General features: G+C 46.2%; 1 protein-coding gene across 11 annotated transcripts in view; it reads left to right on the top strand.

Moving 5' to 3' along the window:
* Nucleotides 1-26986, top strand: part of LOC137647139 (pumilio homolog 2-like) — a 464002-nt gene that overhangs the window by 24027 nt on the left and 412989 nt on the right. For all 11 annotated transcript variants that reach the window (XM_068380394.1, XM_068380405.1, XM_068380397.1 and 8 more), the window contains exon 2: nucleotides 4584-4665. The gene's annotated coding sequence lies outside the window, so the exon portion shown is untranslated. The remainder of the gene's footprint in view (nucleotides 1-4583; nucleotides 4666-26986) is intronic.

Here is a 26986-nt window from a genome sequence, read left to right on the forward strand (position 1 = left end):
CCCCGCTCTCCGCCATCTGAGTTTTCGCTGGGCATACAACAAGCTAAGTCCTCCTATACTAAGCTAGTCCTAGCAAGGTCCTCTAAGAGAGCATTAAGGATCTTAGGGGAGTGGCTGCAGACTAAGCAACACCTTGGCAAAACTTCTTTCATGTTCCCGCCGACTAAGCTCACTTCGAAAGCGAGCGTTTGGTATGCCACAGGAGAAGCACCAGGCTTGGGAGTACCTGCCTCTGCCCAGGCTGACTTCTCAAGTCTGGTAGACTCGCCTCGGAGAACTGCAATGAGGCGCTCTAAGGTTTGCTGGACCTTCTCAGACCTTGATCACTTACTGAAAGGACTGTTTAGAGCATTTGAGATGTTCAACTTTCTTGACTGGTGCCTGGGGGCCCTCAGCAAGAAAACCTCTCCTGCGGACAAGGATTCTGCCATGCTATTAATGTCCTGCATGGATAAGGCCATTAGGGATGGATCTGGTGAGCTTGCGTCGATGTTTGTATCAGGGGTTTTGAAGAAAAGGGAACAGCTGTGTACCTTCCTTTCCTCCAGCATTACACCTTGCCAAAGGTCACAACTCCTTTTTGCTCCGCTCTCGAAGTTCCTCTTCCCCGAAGAGCTGGTTAAGGACTTGTCTGCTGCCCTGATACAAAAGGACACACACGATCTTGTAGCCTCATCGGCTCGTAAGTCTAAGGTTGCTACCTCAGTCCCCAAGACTTATCGCTCCCCAGTGGCTGATACCCCTGCTACGAGGTTCATTCCGCCCTTTCGTGGTAGAGCCCCCAGCCGAGGAAGCTCCCGTCCAGACTCTTACAGGAGCAAGTCCAGGAAAGGCTCCAGGACATCTAAAGGAAAAAACTGACTCTCCGCATCTCCAGACAGCAGTAGGAGCCAGACTCAAGATCTTCTGGCGAGCCTGGGAGAAGAGAGGTGCAGACGCCCAGTCTGTCAGTTGGCTGAGGAACGGTTACAGGATTCCATTCTGCCTCAAACCACCTCTGACCACATCGCCCATCAACCTCTCTCCCAACTACAAAGAAGAGGACAAGAGGCTAGCATTGCACCAGGAGGTGTCGCTACTTGTGCAGAAGAAGGCAGTGGTTATAGTCCGGGACCATCAATCCCCGGGCTTCTACAACCGTCTCTTTCTTGTGGCCAAGAAGACAGGAGGTTGGAGACCGGTGCTGGACGTCAGCGCGCTCAACGCGTATGTCACCAAGCAGACGTTCACGATGGAGACGACGAAGTCGGTCTTAGCAGCGGTCAGGCAGGAGGACTGGATGGTCTCGTTGGACTTGAAAGATGCCTACTTTCACGTTCCTATTCATCCAGACTCCCAACCTTTCCTGAGATTCGTTTTTGGAAAGGTTGTCTACCAGTTCCAAGCCCTGTGTTTTGGCCTAAGCACAGCTCCTATGGTCTTTACTCATCTGATGAGGAATATAGCAAAATTCCTACACTTATCGGACATCAGAGCCTCCCTCTACTTAGACGACTGGCTGTTGAGAGCCTCCACGAGTCGTCGCTGTCTGGAGAATCTCAATTGGACTTTAGACTTAATCAGAGAACTGGGTCTATTAGTCAACATAGAAAAGTCTCAACTCATTCCCTCCCAATCCATTGTGTACCTGGGAATGGAGATTCGGAGTCAGGATTTTCGGGCTTTTCCATCGGCCCCCAAGATAAGCCAAGCCCTAGAGTGCATCATGAGCATGCTGAAGAGGAGCAGTTGTTCGGTGAGACAGTGGATGAGTCTCACAGGGACCCTTTCATCACTGGCCCTGTTCGTCGAGCTAGGGAGACTCCACCTCCGCCCTCTTCAATTCCATCTTGCAGCTCATTGGGACAAGGGTTCGACTCTCGAAGCAGTCTCTATCCCAATCACCCAAGAGATGAAGACCACTCTCCTGTGGTGGAAGCACAACCTCCTTCTCAGGGAGGGTCTATCGTTGGCTATTCAGACCCCCAATCTTCATCTCTTCTCAGATGCATCGGACTCGGGCTGGGGTGCGACCTTGAACGGACGGGAATGCTCGGGAACGTGGAACGAAGAACAGGGATTACTCCACATCAACTGCAAGGAGCTACTAGCAGTTCATTTAGCCCTGTTGAACTTCAAGTCCCTCCTGCTAGGCAAAGTGGTGGAGGTGAACTCAGACAATACCACAGCCTTGGCTTACATCTCCAAGCAAGGAGGGACCCATTCGAGGAGCCTATACGAGATCGCAAGGGACCTCCTCATTTGGTCAAGAGGTCTAAACCTCACTCTGGTCACGAGGTTCATTCAGGGCGATATGAACGTCTCAGCAGATCGCCTAAGCAGAAGGAATCAGGTCATTCCCACGGAATGGACCCTCCACAAGAGTGTGTGCAACAGACTTTGGACCTTGTGGGGTCAACCTACCATAGATCTGTTTGCCACCTCCATAACCAAGAGACTTCCGCTGTACTGTTCCCCTGTTCTAGACCCTGCAGCAGTTCATGTGGATGCTTTTCTACTGAACTGGTCCCATCTCGACCTGTACGCATTCCCACCGTTCAAGATAATAAACAAAGTTCTGCAAAAATTCATCTCGCACGAAGGGACACGGCTGACGCTGGTTGCTCCCCTTTGGCCTGCAAGAGAATGGTTCACAGAGGTACTTCAATGGCTAGTCGACATCCCCAGGACTCTACCTCTAAGAGTGGACCTTCTACGTCAACCTCACGTAGACAGGTTGCACCCAAACCTCCACGCTCTTCGGCTGACTGCCTTCAGACTGTCGAAAGATTCGCTAGAGCTAGAGGCTTTTCGAAGGAGGCAGCCAGTGCGATTGCCAGAGCGAGAAGGGTTTCCACTCGTAGAGTCTACCAGTCTAAGTGGGAGGTCTTCCGAAGCTGGTGTAGAGCCAATTCAATATCCTCTACCAATACCTCTGTGACCCAAATAGCTGACTTCCTTCTACATCTTAGGAATGAGAGATCCCTTTCAGCCCCTACGATTAAAGGGTATAGGAGTATGTTGGCTTCAGTTCTCCGCCACAGAGGTTTGGACCTTTCTTCCAACAAGGACCTTCAAGACATTCTTAAGTCTTTTGAGACGTCTAAAGAGCGTCGTCTATCCACTCCAGGCTGGAACCTAGACGTAGTCTTAAGGTTCCTTATGTCACCTAGGTTCGAACCTCTCCAGTCAGCTTCCTTCAAGGACCTTACCCTCAAGACTCTTTTTCTCGTCTGCCTTGCAACAGCTAAGAGAGTCAGTGAGGTTCATGCCTTCAGCAAGAACATTGGTTTCACGACCGAATCTGCAACATGTTCTTTTCAGCTCGGATTCCTAGCAAAGAACGAACTTCCTTCACGTCCTTGGCCTAGATCGTTTGAAATACCTAGCCTCTCCAACATGGTAGGTAACGAACTAGAGAGAGTTCTTTGCCCTGTCAGAGCTCTCAAATTTTATCTTAAGAGGTCTAAACCTCTTCGAGGACAGTCAGAAGCCTTATGGTGTGCCATCAAGAAACCTTCGAGGCCCATGTCCAAGAATGGGGTTTCGTATTATATAAGGCTTCTGATTAGAGAAGCCCACTCTCACTTAAAGGAGGAAGACCTTGCATTGCTGAAGGTAAGGACCCACGAAGTAAGAGCCGTAGCTACTTCGATGGCCTTTAATAAAAACCGTTCTCTGCAGAGCATAATGGATGCAACCTATTGGAGGAGCAAGTCAGTGTTTGCATCATTTTATCTTAAAGATGTCCAGTCTCTTTACGAGAACTGCTACACCCTGGGACCATTCGTAGCAGCGAGTGCAGTAGTAGGTGAGGGCTCAGCCACTACATTCCCTTAATCCCATAACCTTTTTTTAACCTTTCTCTTGAATGCTTTTATTGTTGTTTTTATGGTTGTTACGGTAGGCTAAGAAGCCTTCCGCATCCTTTTGATTTGGCGGGTGGTCTATTCATTCTTGAGAAGCGCCTGGGTTAGAGGTTTTGTAGAGGTCCTTTAGTAGGGGTTGCAACCCCATATACTTTGGCACCTTTGGGTTGATTCAGCCTCCAAGAGGAACGCTGCGCTCAGTAAGGAAGACGAACTTAAAAAAGAGGCAGAGTAACGGTTCAATTCGACTTCCTTACCAGGTACTTATTATTTCATTGTTATTTGAGATAACTGTTATATGAAATATGGGATACTTAGCTATCCTTTAATCTTGTACACTGGTTTTCACCCACCCCCCTGGGTGTGAATCAGCTACATGATTATCGGGTAAGTTTAATATTGAAAAATGTTATTTTTATTAGTAAAATAAATTTTTGAATATACTTACCCGATAATCATGATTTAATCGACCCTCCCTTCCTCCCCATAGAGAACCAGTGGACCGAGGAATAATTGAGGAGGTGTCAACAAGAAGTACTTGAGTACCTGGCCACAGGTGGCGCTGGTAAGTACACCCCCTTCTAGTATTGTGATAGCTGGCGTATCCCTCCATAGAATTCTGTCGGGCAACGGAGTTGACAGCTACATGATTATCGGGTAAGTATATTCAAAAATTTATTTTACTAATAAAAATAACATGTTTTAGTTTTTTATTTAAACTTTTTTTCATTTCAGTTTGATTGGCCCTAGATGGCACCACCATAGAATCGGTTTTCCTTTCACTTTGCAATTGGCTCCAGAGATAAAGATACAAACGGTAAGTACTCTGGGAATTGTTTCTTTAGTATTAGAATTAAGATATGAATGAATACTGTACAGTAGTTAAGTTGTTCATATGGAATACAAATTATTACTTAATTCATATTCTACATACATACCAATAGAATAAGCCAATAGGCCATTAATTTGGTTGAATAGCTGCCAGAATTAAAGAGAAGGTAGCAGTGAAGTTTTTGCACATGAAATTGGAGTAGTGGCACTTTGTTCCGTAACTGGAATACAAACCATGCTATTTAACAAGGGTATTACTTTTGGCGTACCTGAAATGACGAGCCATTAATTTTCAACGAGGGTTTACTACCCACGCCGCTAGTTAGTGGGGGTAGGGGAGGGTAGCTTGCTAACCCCCCCTTTCACACACCTGTGCTTGAGCTCACTTTGCTCTCGGCTCGGATGGTGGTCGGACATGTTCGCTCTCATGCTTGCCGTCATTTGGCAGCCATTTAATTGCTTTTGTCTTTTCTTTTTCTAGTTCTGTATATGTGAAGTTGGCCTCTGCAATCGTGCGCACTTGCCCTGGGTTTCCCGACCGCCCCTGTGGAACATTCATGTCGGCGGTTGAGACTGATCCTCACGCCCTTTGTCCTTCTTGTAAGGGCTAACGGTGTGATAGCAGCAAGTGTAGTGAGTGTAGGGAGTGGTCTACCTCCCAGTGGGAGAGGTTTTCGCGACGACGGAAGAAGAAGTCCAAACGGGATATTTCTCCTTCGAAGGTTGCTTCGAAAGGAAAAAAACCCAAGGCCTCTTCTTCCGTTGCCCAAACCTCCTCTGAAGCTCCCACTCGGTTGGTCTCTTAGGAGAGACCGTCGAGTGGTAGCGTAGAGTGATGTATTGTTTACCAACCTCGGGACTCGGGAGATGACCTTGCTTCCCCTAGCGAAGCAGCTCCACCTCTACCCCCGGCGGAGGATATGTCACTAACCTCACTTTTTCAGCCTTGGTCCTCCTTGGGGCTTACGGGTTCACCCTCCAAGGAGGTTTTGCTTAACTACATCCGATTTGGTGCCACTGTCAAGCAATCGTCGTCACCGTCAGAGGTTGATCCTCTGTCTCTTGTCGACGTTGTGGTGTTAGAGGTATCCAATGCGGTATCACCCATCACCTCTTCCACTCCAAACTCTACGGTAGCTGACGGCTTAGTTTCTCCCGTTTCTGTTCAACCTACGAGGGAGAAACTAAGTCCATCGTCAGTCTCTCCTGCTAGTGTTTCTCTCCCTCGGGGGAGTTCACTTACAGAGACTCCTCTTTGGAGGACTGCTGAAGGTCAGCTTGCTGATCCAACGGCCTCCAGAGGGCGCATTCGTCGGAAGGCTCGCCTTCCTCTTTGCCATGGAGGCCTTCCTTCACCTGCGGTGAGGAGGCGTCTCTTTGGTTCAACATCTTCGATGCAGTCCACCGCAGAGGAGCCTCGAGACCAATCATCCATCACTGCTCCTGCATTGGTCCTGGACCTTTCTGCAGATAGTTCGCGATCTCTTTCGGTAGAAGGTCGTCCTTTTAAAGGATATGTCGACCTTCCACCCGACAGACCTGCCGACCTTCCGTCTCCGTTTCTACATGGGCCAAACAAGCCTCCACCAAAGCACGCTGTTGCGTGCCAACAATATACGCGCCAACGAAACCTGACGAACGCTCTTTAGTAGCTCGTCAGGCCCCATCACTAAACCCTAACACGGGTATCAAGGGCGTACGCGCCAACATATGCATATGCTCCAACAGTAGCATAGCTTCATCACGCACTATGCGCCCACGTTCTCCTGCACACCAGGTCTTGCCTGCGCGCCCTGCCCAAACTGCACCCACGCGCCAACATTTTCCTACGCACCCTCGCCCAGCTGCACGCCAACACTCACCTGCGCGCCATCAACCTCCTGTGCAATGGCGCTCTCCCGCGCGCCAACAGTCTCCTGCCCACGCTCATACGCGTCCAACATCCAACTCTCCTGCTCGCCATGCTGCGCATCATCATACGCGCCTGGTAAAACCTGCGCGCCAACGATCTACTGAAAGCAGTGCTTCTGGGAAGTCAGCAATGCTGCCTTCTCCCATGCGCCAACCAGTACCAATGCGCCAGCCTTCTCCTACGCGCCAGCCTTCTCCCGCGCGCATCCACAAGGATATGCGCACGCGCCCTGCGCACACTCGCCCATCCTCTCCAAAGGATGCGCGCCAACATTCTCTCGCGCTCCCGCCTGCCCCACATGATTCAACTGTGCGCCCGCGCGCTAGGGATCTTTCTCCTGCGCGTGCGCCCTACAGTCAGCATAGATGCGCGTGAACTCTCTCCCGCGCGCCCGTGCACTCAACGTGATAATCCTGCGCGCCCCACCCTCGCGCAAGCGCCATTATTCTCCCTCGCGCGATCGTCAATATCCTCCCACTCGCAAGACTACTGAACGACGTACGGCAAGGTCGCCGTTGCCTCATTCCCCTCCTCGCAAGCGAATACCACCGCGCATTGTGGGAGAAGGGAAACATCCAGAGGGGTCCAGGATCCCAAAGCTACCACAGGTGAACCCACCAATGATGATGACTCCTCCCAAGGATCCTTCAATCCCTGACCCTTCCAAGGGTATGTCTGACAGCACGTCTGTCAGCCAACAGCCCTGGTTCGGTGCCCTGTTCAGAGCCGTAGCTCAGGCTTTCAAGCCGGTCTTCTCTGAATTGGGACACAGAACCATGGCTTCTTCTACCCCTTTGAAGAGAAAAAGAGAAGTTCTAGACGCCTTCACTTCCCCAAAGGCGAAACTGACTCCACGCACACCTTCGAGGCAGGTTCCTTCTAGTCCTCAGACTGCCTCTACTTCCTTTTCGGACGAAGATTTCCCGTCCCCATGGGAATCACGCGACGAGAGACTTTCCCCCATCGCACCAATGGAGGAAACCTCTCTTCGCGCCGAGGGGTCTACTCAGTCTGGGATTGGAAGGAACATGCCACCCTCGTCAATGTTGGAGTCTTATATCCTTCCCAGGAAGGAATCTAAAGACTCCAAAACATTGCCGAAGTCCTCTACTAGTACTAGGATGGAGCCAACTAGCCACTCAGGGAATGTCCGCGACTCTCCCCAATAAGAGCCTTCTGGGATAGAAGGAGACTTCGCTGCAAGTCCTACAGCAGGAGGAGACCAACAAGAGTCAGAACATGCGTTTTGGCAAGTTCTGACTCTAATGAGGGTTCTCAACAGGTTTTCCGACCCAGAGATCCCTCCTCGAGAAGGCAAAGACACGGTCTTGGACCGTGTCTTTGGTACTCCAAAACCCTCTAAGACCAGTGCAGCCCTGCCCTGGTCTCAGGGGGTTAAGAGTACCAGAGACAAGATCTCACAACTGCTTTCCGAGATGTCCTCCTCCAACCATTCCGGTGCCACCAACAAGCTTCTCACACCTCCTCGCGTACAGCAGAGGAGGTAGTTCGAGATCCTAGAGGAGCCTTGTTTAGCTCTTCCTCTTCACCACTCGCTAACCAGGTGAGTCCCTCTTGAGAGACTCTCCAACCGGCAGGTCTCATTCTCGGCAACCGAGATCCTCAACCAGGAGAAAGTTGCAAAGTGTGCTATGCAAGCCACTTCGTGGCTCGATATCTGGTTGGGGACCTTAGGTATCCTGATACGTTCCGAGGACTTTTCCAAGGAACGTATCAGGAAGGCTATGGAAACCTTCTTGCTCTCAGGTACTCGCACGATCGAGTTTCTGGCCCACCAAGTCTCAATCTTGTCGGCAAATACCATCCTGAAACGTCGGGATGCAGTAGCTTAGAGATTCCATCAGAAGGTCCCTAGCGCCGAGATCAATAGGCTCAGACATTCCTCCCTAGAGGGATCCCTCATGTTCGAGCCTAAGGATGTGGAACATGCCGCTGAGAAATGGAGGAAGTCTCATCAAGACTCCCTCCTTCATAGGGCTTTAACATCCAAGCCCTATAAGCCTCCAGCACCACAGCAATCCCGTCCAGTCAAGACCACTACGACGACAACAGTAGCGAAGACCTTGGTGTCTAACCCCTTTCCTGTCAAAGAAAGGAAAGGCAAAAAGTCCTCCAAGGGAGGCAAGAATCCTAGAGGGAGCAGCTGAGGCCGCAAACGCTAGGATAGGCAGTCCCCCTGCATTTCCACCAGTGGGGGGATGCCTACAAAGTTGCTCAAACAGATGAAAGCAACTTGGGGCTGATTCCTGGACAATCTCCGTGATGAGTCTAAGATATCGCGTCCCGTTCATAACATCTCTACCTCCTCTGACGACGAATCCAGTGTCATTGAACTCCCTTGCCATGGGATCGGCAAGGGGGCAAGCCCTTCGGGCAGAAGTCCAGACCCTGTTGAAGAAGGGCGCTCTCCAAGAGGTCCTCGACGGATCCTCAGGATTCTTCAGTCTACTCTTTCTTGTAAAGAAGGCGTCTGGAGGCTGGAGACCAGTCATCGACCTTTCAGCCCTGAACAAGTTTGTCAAACAAACTCCGTTCACCATGGAGATGGCGGACACGGTCAGACTAGCAGTAAGACCGCAAGACTTCATGTGCACACTGGACCTAAAGGTCATCTCTTCCAGATCCCAGTCCATCCGTCTTCAAGGAAGTACTTAAGATTCAGCCTAGACAACAGAATGTACCAGTTTAAGGTGCTGTGCTTCGGTCTTTCCACAGGACCACAAGTTTTCACCAGAGTGTTCACCCTAGTATCATGTTGGGCACACAGGATTGGCATCCGTCTCCTCCGTTATCTGAACGACTGGTTAATCCTAGGAGACTCGGTGTCAACCATTCTTCAACACCGAGACAAACTTCTGAGACCTTGCCAAGATTTTGGGATCATGGTAAATCTCGAGAAGTGTTCACTGCTTCCCACTCAAAGACTGGTATACTTAGGCATGATTATAGACACCACTCTCCACAAAGCCTTCCCATCAGACAACAGGATAGCAAGGCTGAGGAAGGTCGCAAGACCTTTTCTCAGACGAAAAGAACTTCCAGCCCAATTGTGGTTACGTCTCCTCGGTCACCTTTCATCGCTGGCCCATCTAGTTCCCAGTGGTCGTCTCAGGATGAGATCCCTCCTGTGGCGACTCAAGTCCCGGTGGAATCAAGCGTACGACTCCCCGGACATCCAGATCCCCATGGGGCCTCCGGAACTGATGGATCTCCAGTGGTGGGTGGCAGACGAGAACCTACGAAAACGAGTGGATCTTCTCGTCCTCCCCCCGGATTTGATGCTATTTTCGGACGCTTCAAAAAAAAAGGGTGGGGGGGCCCACGTACTGCACTACACGACCTCAGGCCTGTGGTCAGAGTCAGAAAGGTACCTCCACATAAATCTCCTAGAGATGAAGGCCGTCTTTCTAGCCCTTCAACAGTTCCAACAGTACCTGGCAAGTCACTCTGTGGTGGTGATGAGCGACAAGACCACAGTAGTGGCCTACATCAACAAACAAGGAGGTAATTTTTTGCAGAAACTATCCCATCTAGCAGTAGAGATACTGAGATGGGCCGAAATCCACTCGATACCACTATCGGCACGCTTCATTCCGGGCAAAAGGAATGTGCTCGCCGACAATCTGAGCAGTGCATCTCAGATAGTGAGTACCGAGTGGTCTTTGGATCATCTAGTAGCCAACAAAGTCCTGACTTTGTGGGGTTCTCCGACTGTGGATCTTTTCGCAACGGCCCTGAACGTCAGGCTTCCACTGTACTGTTCCCCAGTCCCAGATCCCAAGGCTCTCTGGCAAGATGCTTTCCAACAACGGTGGGACAACATCGACGTTTACGCCTTTCCCCCGTTCTGTCTGATGAGGAGGGTAATCAACAAGACCAGAACATCGGTCAATCTTTCAATGACCCTCATAGCTCCGTTATGGCATCACACGGAATGGTTCCCGGACCTTCTGCAATACCTAACGGAGCCACCGAGAGAACTCCCTCCACGACACAATCTACTCAAACAACCACATGCCAACATCTTCCACAAAGCCTTAGGTTCACTACGGCTTCACGCTTGGAGACTATCCAGCATCTCCTCTCTGAGAGAGGGTTTTCGCAACAAGTTGCGATCAGGATGTCTGGACACCCGCGAAAGTCTTCAGCAGCAGTCTACCAGGCAAAGTGGAAAGTCTTCTGTGGTTGGTGTCGTGGAAGGGGTATCTCTCCACTCGATGCCACTATTTCAACAATAGCGGAGTTCCTTGTGTATTTGCGTGAAGAAATGCGCCTTTCAGTCTCGGCAGTGAAAGGCTATCGCTCAGCCTTAAGCCTCACCTTCAGGCTGAAAGGAATGGTCATTTCCTCATCGCTAGAACTTTCTCTACTCGTACGGAGTTATGAACTTACCTGCCCTCAGTCGGAAGTGAGACCTTCCCCATGGAACGTGGTTCAGGTTCTCAGGTCTCTTAAGAGACCTCCCTATGAACCATTACGCCAGGCATCAGATCGCCACCTAACCAGTAAGATGGTGTTCCTGCTAGCTTTGGCCTCGGCCAAGCGAGTCGGTGAACTTCATGGTCTCTCGTATGACATCGCCCATTCAAGGGGAGGGGGGGAGGTAACGTTCAGCTTCATCCCTGAGTTTATTGCTAAGACTCAGAATCCAGGAGTAGCGGATCCTCGATTCGACTCCTTCCGGATTTCTAGTCTCCCTACTGTAACAGATGACCCAGACCATCTTTTACTATGCCCAGTAAGGAGCTTGAGGCTGTACATGTACCTCAAAAGAACAGCCGCAGCCCGTCCTCGTGTGCCAGCACTATTCATCAGCACAGGAAGGACTAAGAGGAGGGTCACCAAGAACACCATCTCTGCATGGATTCGCAGGGTCATTGACCTGGCACGGAATCCAGACCCTCCTCCGTCACGTCGCCCCAGAGCACATGATGTCAGGGGCATAGCTACGTCTCTGGCCTTCAAAAGAAATTTTTCTGTGACGCTGGTTCTTCAAGCTGGGGTGTGGAAACTGCAAACAACGTTCACATCCCACTACCTGCAAGACGTGACCCACAGGAAACTCGATACGTTCTCTATCGGTCCTGTGGTGGCTGCACAACAGCTGGTTTAAAACCTCAAGCTCCTTATTGGACAAGTAGCAGAAGGTTGAGGGCATTGTTACCGGGTTTTAGTCTGCATAAATGAAAAGGTTTGACTGTCCCTTATTCTTTTCTTCATCATCCCCTCTCTTGGGGAAAGCAGCATCCTGGGTTCTCTGCATAGCTGACCTCAAACCACTGCAGGTAAACCATGTTCCTTTGTGTTCCTAGTATTAATATTAATACTGTTACGTCCCCATACCCTAACGAGGTGGTATTGGGAAAGTCCTAGTCTACAAGTTTCCATCTAAAGAACTTCAGAACAACTTTCTAGGACGAGTCACACTTCTTCATACCTTCACACACAGCTTACGTAGGCTGCAGACCTTACATAGCAAGGTTTCAGCGAGGTGCAGGGACTCCTTATTTCTTGAGTGCTTACACACTCAAATAAGGAGTCCCCGGGCAAAGCCAAAAGCCAGACTGGCTGGGACGTCCACCCTTCTTAATGGGTGAGTCACCCCTATTAAATAGCGTGTTTTGTATTCCAGTTACGGAACAATTGGCAAATTCGTAGATAATTTGTATTTTTCAATATTTAACTTAGCCGGTGATTATAATAGCTGCAACTCTGTTGCTCGACAGAAAAACTCTACGGAAAAATTCGCCAGCGATCGCTACACAGGTAGGGGGTGTACTCAACAGCGCCATCTGTCGTTCAGATACCCAGTACTCATTGTAAACAAAGAACTCAATTTTCTCTCTGTCGAGCTATCGACAAGACGCTCTTATTCGCTGTTGCTAAACTGGAGTTTTTTCACAACTAATTGGTGAAGTACTTTATTCTAGTTTTGAGCTTTCGCTATGCAGGTGTTTTATCTTCATCTTAAATCTTGAACTCGTTTTGGATAGATTTAATTATGGTGACAAAGAGAGTATGGACTTTCTCTCACTTTTAAATGGCCGACCCTTCCCTTAGACGGAAGTGTGTTTAGGCTTTTAGTAATTCTTATCACGTTATAGATTTTCCTCTATATATTTTATATCTCTCCGCCTTTATTAGGCCTCTTCGATTAACTTTCCATTTATTATAAACATATAAAAATAAATTTTAATGTTTTGTTTATATAGACCTTTCCTGAGAGTAGGCGGTCCTAACTTGGAAACCGAAGTTAATCAACATTGAGCCCTTTATATCGTAATTAGCTTTTAAAGAGCTAAGGATTTAAAACTTTTTAAATGTAATATTTTATGAAAGATTTTCTTTGATAGTCTTCGTACTGTTTTCAAAGATGAACTAACGTTTAGTTTTTTTATGCTACGCAGTTGTTGACGTTCAGGACGTTCAACATGCGCTCTATCGTTACGATAGAGAGAGAGTGTATCACGGTTTCACTTTGCAGTAAGAGTAAATCGATTCTGACGTTTTGTTCATTCTTTCTTAGCTTAAATGTTTTAAATTCTAATTTAAAGGAACTTTTTATTGAAAAACCTTTCAGTTTTTTCCTTTAGTCAAATAACATGTTTTTTTTTGACGAAATATATTTGGGCTCTTCTCTTAGGTGCGAAATCAAGAGAGAAAGAGAGAGAGAGATAGAGACGGAGGGAGAGAGAGGAGAGAAAACGTTCCGTTCAAGCGGGTAACGTTGTTCTCGTGTTACTCGCATCCCTAGTCGCTGTACGGGGAGGAAGGATAAAACGTTTTTAGTTTTTATTCTCATCCCCAGGCTATGTGCGGTGAGAGATTGAAAACGTAGTTATATGAACTAGTGTTTAGTCTCTTTCCCAGCCACTGATTTTTTTATCTTAAAATATGTTTTCTGTTTTTTGCTGGTATTAATGAGCTTGCATTATACGACTGATTTCGCAATTACAGTGAACCCTCGCTACTTCGCGGTTCGACCATCGCGGATTCACCACTTCGCGGATTTTTTCCATAATCCATATATATACAGTAATATATATATATATATATATATATATATATATATATATATATATATATATATATATATATACTGTATATATATATATATATATATGTATACATGTATTTATGTATATATGTAGGTATGTATATGTGTATACATATAAATTATATATATATATATATATATATACACACACACACACACATATATATATATATATATATATATATATATATATATATATATATATATATATATATATATATATATCTAAAGTAGGAAGATGTGATGTAGTTCTAAGGGAAAAGTATGGGAAATATGTCTGGGTAATAAGCAAAGCTCTACCTCCAGTTTGTTTCATCATTAGGATCAGAGATAAATGTAAACAAAATATTGGTTGCCATTTTTAATCGTGCTTTTTAGCATGTTTAGGAAATGCATGATATAAAATCACCTTTAATATTTGTGCCTGTTTTAGTTTAGGGTACTGTAGTACATGCATTAAGTGTTCTGTACATTAAAGGGTAGTTTGTTAACAGTACTACGTACAAGGGAAGGTTTTAAAAGTCTGAATATACATGTTGAATAAATAGGTAAATATGGTGTCACTACTTCGCGGATTTTCACCTATCGCGGCCGCGTCTGGAACCTATCTACCGCGATAAACGAGGGTTCACTGTACTACCTTTTAATGAAGGGTAGAATTGCGTGTTTCAGGTAGAAATCAGTAAAAGTTTCGATTTCAGTGAAATAAGTGCAAAACAGAAAATCGAAGTGATAAAGTGATATGCGCAAAGTGTTACAGTTGCGTCCGAGGGTTCGTCTGTTCGTGCCTGTCGTTCACCTAGTCCGGGACCTCTTGCAAGCTCCCAAGCCCAGGGGAGAAGTAATGTCGAACGACTTATGGGTTCGAGAGGCCTTGATCAACGAACAGACGTTTCCCTCTATGGTATCGGGTGTATCTTACCAAGATCTCCCCTACCATAAGACGAGAGAGACGTTTTTTCTCCTCGTCATCCGAAGGCTTTTCGCATAAGAAACCTGTCACAAGGTTTCGAAGCCCTTAAGCGAAAGTCAGTCCTTTCAGGACAGGTCCAGCGTCCTGGTTACAGCCATTAGGACAGCTCTGACCCTATGCAGTCATCGGATAACTGCTCGCCGCCTAACAAAAGCGTAACACAGACTCCGAGAGTCTTTTTTGTTGGCAAAGTGTTGCGGTCACAGACGTTACCCTCGTCTCTTACCACAACCATTTCCGTTGATCCTTAATGGGTTGTATGGCAAGACATGCAGAATATGCTTGCCTCCCTTATGGAAGACTATTCTACCGATTAGTCCGTTGAGTCTAGCCGTTTATCTCATCGATATCCTGGCTTTCAGCCAACCTAACGTTCCTTTGTGCTTACTGTTGACGTTGGCGTAGCTTAGTCACGTCAGTCAGGTTGTTTAGAACCACACTCGATGCGGTCTCGTGTGGTTTTTCAGCCGCATTTGGACGTTAGGCCACTTGCTGATACTCCTGTTGACGTTCAAGACGTTCACTAACAATCGGAGTTGACTTGTTTTGACGCTGTGCGTCAACCTCCGCATTCTAGAGTCATTTTGACTGCTCAGTCTAGGCAGTCAAAGCAGTCTCGAGTGGACGCTGTGCGTCCTCACGCACCTGTTGTGGTTGACAGTTCAGTTGTTGACAGTTCACAGACTGTCAAGCAGTTACATGACGTTGCGTTCTGGTCCGCTACTAATGCACCAGTGAGTGTGGACTCTGCTTGTAAAGCATTGCCACCACGGTAGGTCTCTCCCTTGCTTGAGACTCAGTTTTTATCGGACAAGGTTCCTGTAGATGAGGAAGTTGCTGTTCCCCCTCCTACTGATATTCCCTTGAGGACTCTGTCAGATGGAGAGGAGCCTAAAGCTGCTTAGCCCCCTATGGACTTTAATTAAATTATGATGATTTTTTTTTAAGGATCTTTGTCCGGATCTTTTTGTAACTGCTGCTCCTCGTTCGCCTAAACGTCAGAGCTTACACTAGGCCTAGCTACTTCGAAGCCGTTGTTTTTAAGCTAGTGCTCTCTCGCTCTCCTAGAGAGCTTTACGTTGGCTAGGCGACTGGTTTATCACCAGGAGGAGTTTGGGGGATACAGCCTTTGCTTTCCCTTCTTTTAAACTGGCTTATAGAGCGAGAGTCTGATATGACACGAGAGAAGTTCTTGGCTTGGGAGTTCATGCCTCTGCCCAGATAGACTTCTCAAATCTCGTAGACTCTCCCTGGCGCCTGGCCAGGAGACGCTCCAAGTTTTTTACAGGTCAACTTCACAGCTGTTTTCGAGCCTTTGAAGTTTTGCTGTACTATTATGTCATGCATAAACAAGGCTTTCAGGGATGGAAAGCGGTACCGCCTCAGTCGCTAACCCCGTCTGTTGCCGCACCTGCTCCCGTAGACCCTAAATGGGCTTTGCTGCAAGACATGCAGTCCAAGCTTGCGTCCTTGATAGAGGACTTTAATGCGGAGAAGGTTGCTGCCGAACCTTCTGGCCAACAACCTTCCAACCGGTCGGTTGTGCGCCCTGTTGACGCTGAGGTAACCTTCTCGCGTCTGCCAGTTGAGGTGGTTCCTCCACCGATGCGACCCAGTGTGGGTTGCCAGCCGCACGTTGACGTTAAGCGACGCTTGGAGGTGGTTGTTGACGTTCAGGACGTTCAACAACCAGCAGAGGTGACTTGTTTTGACGCAGTGCGTCAACCTCAGCAATCCGGTAGGGTATTGACTGCACAACCCAGACGGTCTAGACAGTCTCGGGTTGACGCTGTACTTCCTCGCGCACCCATGGTTGTTGACAGTTCACAGACTGTGCAGCAGTTCCATGATGTTGCGTCCGGCTCCGTCACGCATGCACCAGTGCGACCGGACTCAGCGAGCCAGACGTTGCCCACTCCGTTACCGTTTCCTCATCAGTTTTCGGATGAGGAACCCTCTGATGAGGACGTTGCTGAACAACAAGACGATCAGCCCCCAGAATAGATCAAGCCCTGCTATCCATCCAGAAGATGCTGAAGAAGGAACGCTGCTCAGTCAGGCTGTGGATGAGTCTGGTAGGGACGCTGTCATCCGTGGAACAATTTGTGTCACTAGGAAGACTACACCTCCGTCCTCTTAAATACCATCTAGCTTTTCACTGGAAAAAGGACAAGACGCTAGAAGCGGTCTCGATCCCGGTTTCCGAAAAGATAAAGTCTTGTCTGACTTGGTGGAAGGACAATATCAACCTAAGAGAGGGTCTTCCCCTGGCTGTTCAGACTCCCAACCACGTTCTCTTCTCGGACGCATCGGACGTGGGCTGGGGCGCGACACTAGACGGTCGGGAATGCTCAGGACTGTGGAACTCGAGTCAGAGGAGCATGCATATCAACTGCAAGGAGCTGTTGGCAGTACATCCGGCCTTGAAAAGCTTCAAGTCTCTCCTTCGAGGCAAAGTGGTGGAAGTTAACTCGGACAACACCACGGCCTTGGCGTACATCTCCAAACAAGGAGGTACCCACTCACTGACGTTGTACGAGATCGCAAGGGACCTGCTCATCTGGTCAAAAGGTCAAGACATCTCCCTAGTAACGAGGTTCATCCAAGGCGACTTGAACGTCATAGCAGATTGTCTCAGTCGGAAAGGGCAAGTAATTCCAACCGAATGGACCCTCCACAAGGATGTGTGCAAGAGACTTTGGGCCACTTGGGGTAAACCATCCATAGATCTCTTTGCAACCTCGCTGACCAAGAGGCTTCCAATCTATTGCTCTCCAGTCCCGGACCCAGCAGCAATACATATAGATGCTTTCCTGCTAGATTGGTCACATCTGGATCTCTACGCATTCCCACCGTTCAAGATTGTCAACAAGGTACTGCAGAAGTTCGCCTCTCACGAAGGGACAAGGTTGACGTTAGTTGCTTCCCTCTGGCCCGCGAGAGAATGGTTCACCGAGGTACTTCGATGGTTAGTAGACGTTCCCAGAAGTTTTCCTCTAAGGGTAGACCTTCTACGTCAGCCACACGTAAAGAAGGTACTCCAAAGCCTCCACGCTTTTCGTCTGACTGCCTTCAGACTATCGAAAGACACTCGAGAGCTAGAGGCTTTTCGAAGGAAGCAGCCAGTGCGATTGCTAGAGCAAGGAGAGCGTCTTCCATTAGAGTCTACCAATCGAAGTGGGAAGTCTTCCGAGACTGGTGCAAGTCAGTTTCTGTATCCTCGACCAGTACCTCTGTAGCTCAAATAGCTGATTTTCTCTTATACCTGAGAAAAGGACGATCCCTTTCAGCTCCCACTATCAAGGGCTACAGAAGCATGTTGGCATCGGTCTTCCGGCATAGAGGCTTAGATCTTTCCAAACATAAAGATCTGCAAGACCTCCTTAAGTCTTTTGAGACCACCAAGGAGCGTCGTTTGGCTACCCCTGGATGGAATTTAGACGTGGTACTAGGATTCCTCATGTCAGACAGGTTGGAGCCGTTACAATCAGCCTCCCTGAAAGATCTCACTCTTTAGACTTTTCCTGGTATGCTTAGCCTCGGCTAAAAGAGTCAGTGAGATTCATGCCTTCAGCAAGAACATCGGATTTTCGTCGGAAAAAGCCACTTGTTCGCTGCAACTTGGTTTTCTAGCCAAAAATGAGCTGCCTTCTCGGCCTTGGCCTAAATCTTTCGATATTCCCAGCTTATCGGAGATCGTAGGCAATGAACTAGAAAGAGTCTTATGCCCTGTTAGAGCTCTTAAGTTCTATTTAAAGCGTACTAAACCTTTACGAGGCCAATCTGAAGCTTTATGGTGTTCAGTTAAGAAACCATCCTTGCCTATGTCAAAGATTGCTTGGTCAGACTTTATCAGATTGTTAATACGAGAAGCTCATTCACATCTGAGTGAGGAAGACCGAACTTTGCTTAAGGTGAAGACGCACGAAGTTAGAGCTGTAACAACTTCCGTGGCCTTTAAGCAAAATATATCTCTGCAAAGTATAATGGACGCAACCTATTGGAGAAGCAAGTCAGTGTTCGCGTCATTTTACTTGAAAGATGTCCAGTCTCTTTACGAGAACTGCTACACACTGGGACCATTCGTAGCAGCGAGTGCAGTAGTGGGTGAGGGCTCAACCACTACAATTCCCTAATTCCTTATCCTTTTAATCTGTCTCTTGAAATGTTGTTTTTTTATGGGTTGTCCGGAAGGCTAAGAAGCCTTTCGCATCCTGGTTGATTTGGCAGGTGGTCAAAGTCATTTCTTGAGAGCGCCTAGATTAGAGGTTTGATGAGGTCCTGTTGTATGGGTTGCAACCCTTGATACTTCAGCTCCTATGGGTCGATCAGCATCCTAAGAGGATCGCGAGGCTCCGTAAGGAAGACGTACTTAAAAGGCAGAGTAATTGTTCAAGTCGACTTCCTTACCAGGTACCTATTTATTTTGTTTTTGTTATTTTGATAACTTCTAAAATGAAATAAAAAACTCTTAGCTCATAAAATGTAAACATATATTACAGTACTGGTCTCTACCCACCATCCTGGGTGTGAATCAGCTATATATTCACCGGCTAAGTTAAATATTTAAAAATGATATTTTAATTATAAAATAAATTTTTGAATATACTTACCCGGTGAATATATAAATTAAATGACCCTCCCTTCCTCCCCAATAGAGACGCAGTGGGACGAGGAGAAAATTGAGTCTTTGTTTACATAAGAGCTGGGTATCTGGTCGACAGATGGCGCTGTTGGGCACACCCGCAACCTGTGTAGCGATCGCTGGCGAGTTTTTTCCGTAGAGTTTTTCTGTCGAGCAACAGAGTTGCAGCTATATATTCACCGGGTAAGTATATTCAAAAATTTATTTTATAATTAAAATATCATTTTTTTCAAATATCTTCAAAAGTATTTTCATTGTTACAATTAACCGTGTCTAAAATACAGCAGGTTTTATACACTATTTTAACAAGCCATAAGTGGATATCTTACAAAAGTAGTGAAAATCCTAAGTGTGCAATATAGAAAGCTCCCCCTATTCCAGGAATGATCGTGTTTATCTTATGATTACAGTACTGCTTTATTCATTATAAGTGCTGCAGAATTTGTTATTTCTGCTTGGTTTATAATTCATAATCTTACAAATTTTAAAAAGAAGCAATTACCTGCAAAAACAGCCATACTTTTACGTACCAAGAGAAATTACCGGTTTTTTATGTCTGTCTCAATTGGGATCCTTCGCCTTTGTAACTGTCCCCAATTTATGACCCATTCAACTGAAGTCCATTTTATATTACAGCTCAAATTTTTATAAATACTTTAAAAGAAAAAATACAGTACAAATAATTTATGTAAACATAATATGAAATGGTACAGTATAAGAAAAAATACAGTACAAATAATTTGTGTAAACATAATATGAAATGGAAATGAAAGTAGAATGAAGGTAAATCCTATGCTTGTACACAGTAAAGGGAAAGAATTGTATAGTTTTGTCACTTAAGTTATGTCTGTTTGAAGTATGTTATCCCTTTTACCCCCAGGCAATTTGGAACTTTCCAACTTAACCCCCAGGGGTTATTTTTTTTTCAAGCACATTTTGCAATATATTTTTTTTAAATTGCTCTAACAGCCTTAATTTTTGTCACAGAGAGGTCAGGTTGGTCTCATTCTCTTGGAAAATGCCTGCGGTTTCTCATAAAATTATCAAAAATAGGCAAAACAAAATATAAATAGCATTGTTTTGCAAGGACGTACCGGTACGTCCATGGGGGTAAAGGGATGAGTTTTGTGAAACGTACCAGTACGTCCTTTGGGGGTAAAAGGGTTAACATATGCAATAGAGAAAACAGTTCAGTACAGAAAAGAATATGTAACAAGAATCTTATTCCCTTATAGAAATTGCTGTATAGTAACACAGCCGTACGTTGTTATTTGGTTCCAAGAGACCCGACATAGGTCAGATTTTCACCTTATTAACCGACATAGGTCAGATTTTCACCTTATTAAGTGACATATGTTCCCTATATACATACTGAAGACAAAAAGTATTTGTAACCTGTTATCATCATATAAAAATCAGATACCTATATTATTAAGCTTCAATGTGAAGTACAATATTGCACAGTACAGTACTTATTCTATATTTGACAATGTAGAAACGAAAATAAAGTTGGGAAAAATAATATAACTCTAATTTTATTTTTTCCTTTGAATATTTAAGGAAGACCAATGGAAAGTCTGAACTGACATAAGCTGAACAAATGTAAACCATGGTACTAGTGTACGGTGCATTACAATAAGTACAGTACAGTACACTGTACTGTATATAAGTGTATCAAAAACAATGATGAAAGCTAATGGACCTGGGTTCATGACAAGTTTGTGGGTAAAGGCATTTTTGGGATAGATCCAATGAGGGCCAAGAATTTTAACGGTCATCTGGATAACTATTCATTGTAGCTAAGGTTTTTATGGGTAGTAGCACATGGAATTCAGAAATGCAGTCATATATACATTTACAGATTTGAAAAAAGGTTTTGTTCATTGTTAAATAGTTCCAAAATGTTTAATATACTGTACTAAAATAAATTCCAGTACTTTTATATATTATGATAGGAATATATAATAGGGAAGAAAAGACACACATTTTATGTCAAGTCAAAGTGAAAACTTTTTGTGCACTACTGTAGCATAACAATTTGTTATACTACTACATATAGTGGACAGAAATTTGTTGTTAAAAACATTGATTTTGGATATTTAGCTGTTTAATCAAATTGTCCTGCCATCACCTGTCCCCTATAAGTCTTGCCTGCTTGCATTAGTGGGGCTCGACTCCACTATGTGATCGGGAGAAGGTACCCGGTTTCCTGGGGTACCCCTTCCACCCTCCCACTAGCTACTGGTTGGGAGAGTTGCCACCTCGCATTAAAGTCTTCATGGCTAGTCTTCCAGCTCTGTCGAAAGATAATCCTTATTAAATAGCTAAATGTTTGTATGCTAGGAAAAATACAAATTACTTTCAAATTTGTTATGCTAAAAATATTGATTTTTCAATATTTAACTTAGCCGGTGATTATAATAGCTGCAACTCTGTTGCTCGACAGAAAAACTCTACGGAAAAATTCGCCAGCGATCGCTACACAGGTAGGGGGTGTACTCAACAGCGCCATCTGTCGTTCAGATACCCAGTACTCATTGTAAACAAAGAACTCAATTTTCTCTCTGTCGAGCTATCGACAAGACGCTCTTATTCGCTGTTGCTAAACTGGAGTTTTTTCACAACTAATTGGTGAAGTACTTTATTCTAGTTTTGAGCTTTCGCTATGCAGGTGTTTTATCTTCATCTTAAATCTTGAACTCGTTTTGGATAGATTTAATTATGGTGACAAAGAGAGTTTGGACTTTCTTTCACTTTTAAATGGCCGACCCTTCCCTTAGACGGAAGTGTGTTTAGGCTTTTAGTAATTCTTATCACGTTAAAGATTTTCCTCTATATATTTTATATCTCTCCGCCTTTATTAGACCTCTTCGATTAACTTTCCATTTATTATAAACATATAAAAATAAATTTTAATGTTTTGTTTATATAGACCTTTCCTGAGAGTAGGCGGTCCTAACTTGGAAACCGAAGTTAATCAACGTTGAGCCCTTTATATCGTAATTAGCTTTTTAAGAGCTAAGGATTTAAAACTTTTTAAATGTAATATTTTATGAAAGAATTTCTTTGATAGTCTTCGTACTGTTTTCAAAGATGAACTAACGTTTAGTTTTTTTTTTATGCTACGCAGTTGTTGACGTTCAGGACGTTCAACATGCGCTCTATCGTTACGATAGAGAGAGAGTGTATCACGGTTTCACTTTGCAGTAAGAGTAAATCGATTCTGACGTTTTGTTCATTCTTTCTTAGCTTAAATGTTTTAAATTCTAATTTAAAGGAACTTTTTATTGAAAAACCTTTCAGTTTTTTCCTTTAGTCAAATAACATTTTTTTTTTTGACGAAATATAATTGGACTCTTCTCTTAGATGCGAAATCAAGAGAGAAAGAGAGAGAGAGAGATAAAGACGGAGGGAGAGAGAGGAGAAAAAACGTTCCGTTCAAGTGGGTAACGTTGTTCTCGTGTTACTCGCGTCCCTAGTCGCTGTACGGGGAGGAAGGATAAAACGTTTTTAGGTTTTTATTCTCGTCCCCAGGCTATGTGCGGTGAGAGATTGAAAACGTAGTTATATGAACTAGTGTTTAGTCTCTTTCCCAGCCACTGATTTTTTTTTTTATCTTAAAATATGTTTTCTGTTTTTTGCTGGTATTAATGAGCTTGCATTATACGACTGATTTCGCAATTACTAACTTTTAATGAAGGGTAGAATTGCGTGTTTCAGGTAGAAATAAGTGCAAAACAGAAAATCGAAGTGATAAAGTGATATGCGCAAAGTGTTACAGTGTTGCGTCCGAGGCGCAAAGTGTTACAGTGTTGCGTCCGAGGGTTCGTCTGTTCGTGCCTGTCGTTCACCTAGTCCGGGACCTCTTACATGCTCCCAAGCCCAGGGGAGAAGTAATGTCAAACGACTTATGGGTTCGAGAGGTCTTGACCAACGAACAGACGTTTTTTCCCTCTATGGTATCGGGTGTATCTTACCAAGATCTCCCCTACCATAAGACGAGAGAGAAGTTGTTTCTCCTCGTCATCCGAAGGCTTTTCGCATAAGAAACCTGTCACAAGGTTTCGAAGCCCTTAAGCGAAAGTCAGTCCTTTCAGGACAGGTCCAGCGTCCTGGTTACAACCATTAGGACAGCTCTGACCCTATGCAGTCATCGGATAACTGCTCGCCGCCTAACAAAAGCGTAACACAGACTCCGAGAGTCTTTTTTTTGTAGGCAAAGTGTTGCGGTCACAGACGTTACCCTCGTCTCTTACCACAACCATTTCCGTTGATCCTTAATGGGTTGTATGGCAAGACATGCAGTATATGCTTGCCTCCCTTATGGAAGACTATTCTACCGATTAGTCCGTTGAGTCTAGCCGTTTATCTCATCGATATCCAGGCTTTCAGCCAACCTAACGTTCCTTTGTGCTTACTGTTGACGTTGGCGTAGCTTAGTCACGTCAGTCAGGTTGTTTAGAACCACACTCGATGCGGTCTCGTGTGGTTTTTCAGCCGCATTTGGACGTTAGGCCACTTGCTGATGCTCCTGTTGACGTTCAAGACGTTCACTAACAATCGGAGTTGACTTGTTTTGACGCTGTGCGTCAACCTCCGCATTCTAGAGTCATTTTGACTGCTCAGTCTAGGCAGTCAAAGCAGTCTCGAGTGGACGCTGTGCGTCCTCACGCACCTGTTGTGGTTGACAGTTCAGTTGTTGACAGTTCACAGACTGTCAAGCAGTTACATGACGTTGCGTTCTGGTCCGCTACTAATGCACCAGTGAGTGTGGACTCTGCTTGTAAAGCATTGCCACCACGGTAGGTCTCTCCCTTGCTTGAGACTCAGTTTTTATCGGACAAGGTTCCTGTAGATGAGGAAGTTGCTGTTCTCCCTCCTACTGATATTCCCTTGAGGACTCTGTCAGATGGAGAGGAGCCTAAAGCTGCTTAGCCTCCTATGGACTTTAATTAAATCATGATGATTTTTTTTAAGGATCTTCGTCCGGATCTTTTTGTAACTGCTGCTCCTCGTTCGCCTAAACGTCAGAGCTTACACTAGGCCTAGCTACTTCGAAGCCGTTGTTTTTAAGCTAGTGCTCTCTCGCTCTCCTAGAGAGCGTTACGTTGGCTAGGCGACTGGTTTTTCACCAGGAGGAGTTTGGGGGATACAGCCTTTGCTTTCCCTTCTTTTAAACTGGTTTATAGAGCGAGAGTCTGATATGACACGAGAGAAGTTCTCGGCTTGGGAGTTCATGCCTCTGCCCAGATAGACTTCTCAATTCTGGTAGACTCTCCCTGGCGCCTAGCCAGGAGACGCTCCAAGTTGTTTACAGGTCAACTTCACAACTGTTTTCGAGCCTTTGAAGTTTTGCTGTACAATTATGTCACGCATAACAAGGCTTTCAGGGATGGTAAACGGTTCCGCCTCAGTCGCTAACCCCGTCTGTTGCCACACCTGCTCCCGTAGACCCTAAATGGGCTTTGCTGCAAGACATGCAGTCCAAGCTTGCGTCCTTGATAGAGGACTTAAATGCGGAGAAGGTTGCTACCGAACCTTCTGGCCAACAACCTTCCAACCGGTCGGTTGTGCGCCCTGTTGACGCTGAGGTAACCTACTCGCGTCTGCCAGTTGAGGTGGTTCCTCCACCGATGCGACCCAGTGTGGGTTGCCAGCCGCACGTTGACGTTAAGCGACGCTCGGAGGTGGTTGTTGACGTTCAGGACGTTCAACAACCAGCAGAGGTGACTTGTTTTGACGCAGTGCGTCAACCTCAGCAACCCGGTAGGGTGTTGACTGCACAACCCAGACGGTCTAGACAGTCTCGGGTTGACGCTGTGCTTCCTCGCGCACCCATGGTTGTTGACAGTTCACAGACTGTGCAGCAGTTCCATAATATTGCGTCCGGCTCCGTCACGCATCCACCAGTGCGACCGGACTCAGCGAGCCAGACGTTGCCCACTCCGTTGCCGTTTCCTCATCAGTTTTCGGATGAGGAACCCTCTGATGAGGACGTTGCTGAACAACAAGACGATCAGCCCCCAGCCCTGCTATCCATCCAGAAGATGCTGAAGAAGGAACGCTGCTCAGTCAGGCTGTGGATGAGTCTGGTAGGGACGCTGTCATCCGTGGAACAATTTGTGTCACTAGGAAGACTACACCTCCGTCCTCTTCAATACCATCTAGCTTTTCACTGGAAAAAGGACAAGACGCTAGAAGCGGTCTCGATCCCGGTTTCCGAAAAGATAAAGTCTTGTCTGACTTGGTGAAAGGACAATATCAACCTAAGAGAGGGTCTTCCCCTGGCTGTTCAGACTCCCAACCACGTTCTCTTCTCGGACGCATCGGACGTAGGCTGGGGTGCGACATTAGACGGTCGGGAATGCTCGGGAATATGGAACTCGAGTCAAAGGATAATGCATATCAACTGCAAGGAGCTACTGGCAGTACGTCTGGCCTGGAAAAGCTTCAGGTCTCTCCTTCAAGGCAAAGTGGTGGAGGTGAACTCGGACAACACCACGGCTTTGGCGTACATCTCCAAGCAAGGAGGGACCTACTCTCTGACGCTGTACGAGATCGCAAGGGACCTCCTCACCTGGTCAAAAGGTCTAAACATATCACTAGTAACGAGGTTCATCCAAGGCAACTTGAATGTCATGGCAGATTGTCTCAGTCGGAAGGGACAAATAATTCCAACAGAATGGACCCTCCACAAGGATGTATGCAAGAGACTTTGGGCCACCTGGGGCCAGCCAACCATAGATCTCTTCGCAACCTCGATGACCAAGAGGCTCCCAATATTTTGCTCACCAATCCCGGACCCAGCAGCAGTTCATATAGATGCCTTTCTCCTAGATTGGTCACATCTAGATCTATATGCATTCCCTCCGTTCAAGATTGTCAACAAGGTACTGCAGAAGTTCGCCTCTCACGAAGGGACAAGGTTGACGCTAGTTGCTCCCCTCTGGCCCTCGAGAGAATGGTTCACCGAGGTACTTCGATGGCTAGTAGACGTTCCCAGAACACTTCCCCTAAGGGTGGACCTTCTACGTCAGCCACACGTAAAGAAGGTACACCAAGGCCTCCACGCTCTTCGTCTGACTGCCTTCAGAATATCGAAAGACTCTCGAGAGCTAGAGGCTTTTCGAAGGAGGCAGCCAGAGCGATTGCTAGAGCAAGGAGAACATCCACCCTTAGAGTCTACCAATCGAAGTGGGAAATCTTCCGAAACTGGTGCAAGTCAGTATCCGTATCCTCGACCAGTACCTCTGTAACTCAAATAGCTGACTTCCTCTTATATCTGAGGAAAGAACGATCTCTTTCAGCTCCCACTATCAAGGGTTACAGAAGCATGTTGGCATCAGTCTTCCGTCACAGAGGCTTAGATCTTTCCAACAATAAAGATCTACAGGACCTCCTTAAGTCTTTTGAGACCACCAAGGAGCGTCGTTTGGTTACACCTGGTTGGAATTTAGACGTGGTACTAAGATTCCTTATGTCAGACAGGTTCGAGCCGCTACAATCAGCCTCCCTGAAAGATCTCACCTTAAAGACTTTTCCTGGTATGCTTAGCCACAGCTAAAAGAGTCAGTGAGATTCATGCCTTCAGCAAGAACATCGGATTCTCAACTGAAACGGCTACATGTTCTCTACAACTTGGTTTTCTAGCCAAAAACGAGCTGCCTTCTCGACCTTGGCCAAAATCGTTCGATATTCC

Source organism: Palaemon carinicauda, chromosome 9, assembly GCF_036898095.1.
Source record: "Palaemon carinicauda isolate YSFRI2023 chromosome 9, ASM3689809v2, whole genome shotgun sequence".
Classification (NCBI taxonomy): Eukaryota; Metazoa; Arthropoda; class Malacostraca; order Decapoda; family Palaemonidae; genus Palaemon; species Palaemon carinicauda.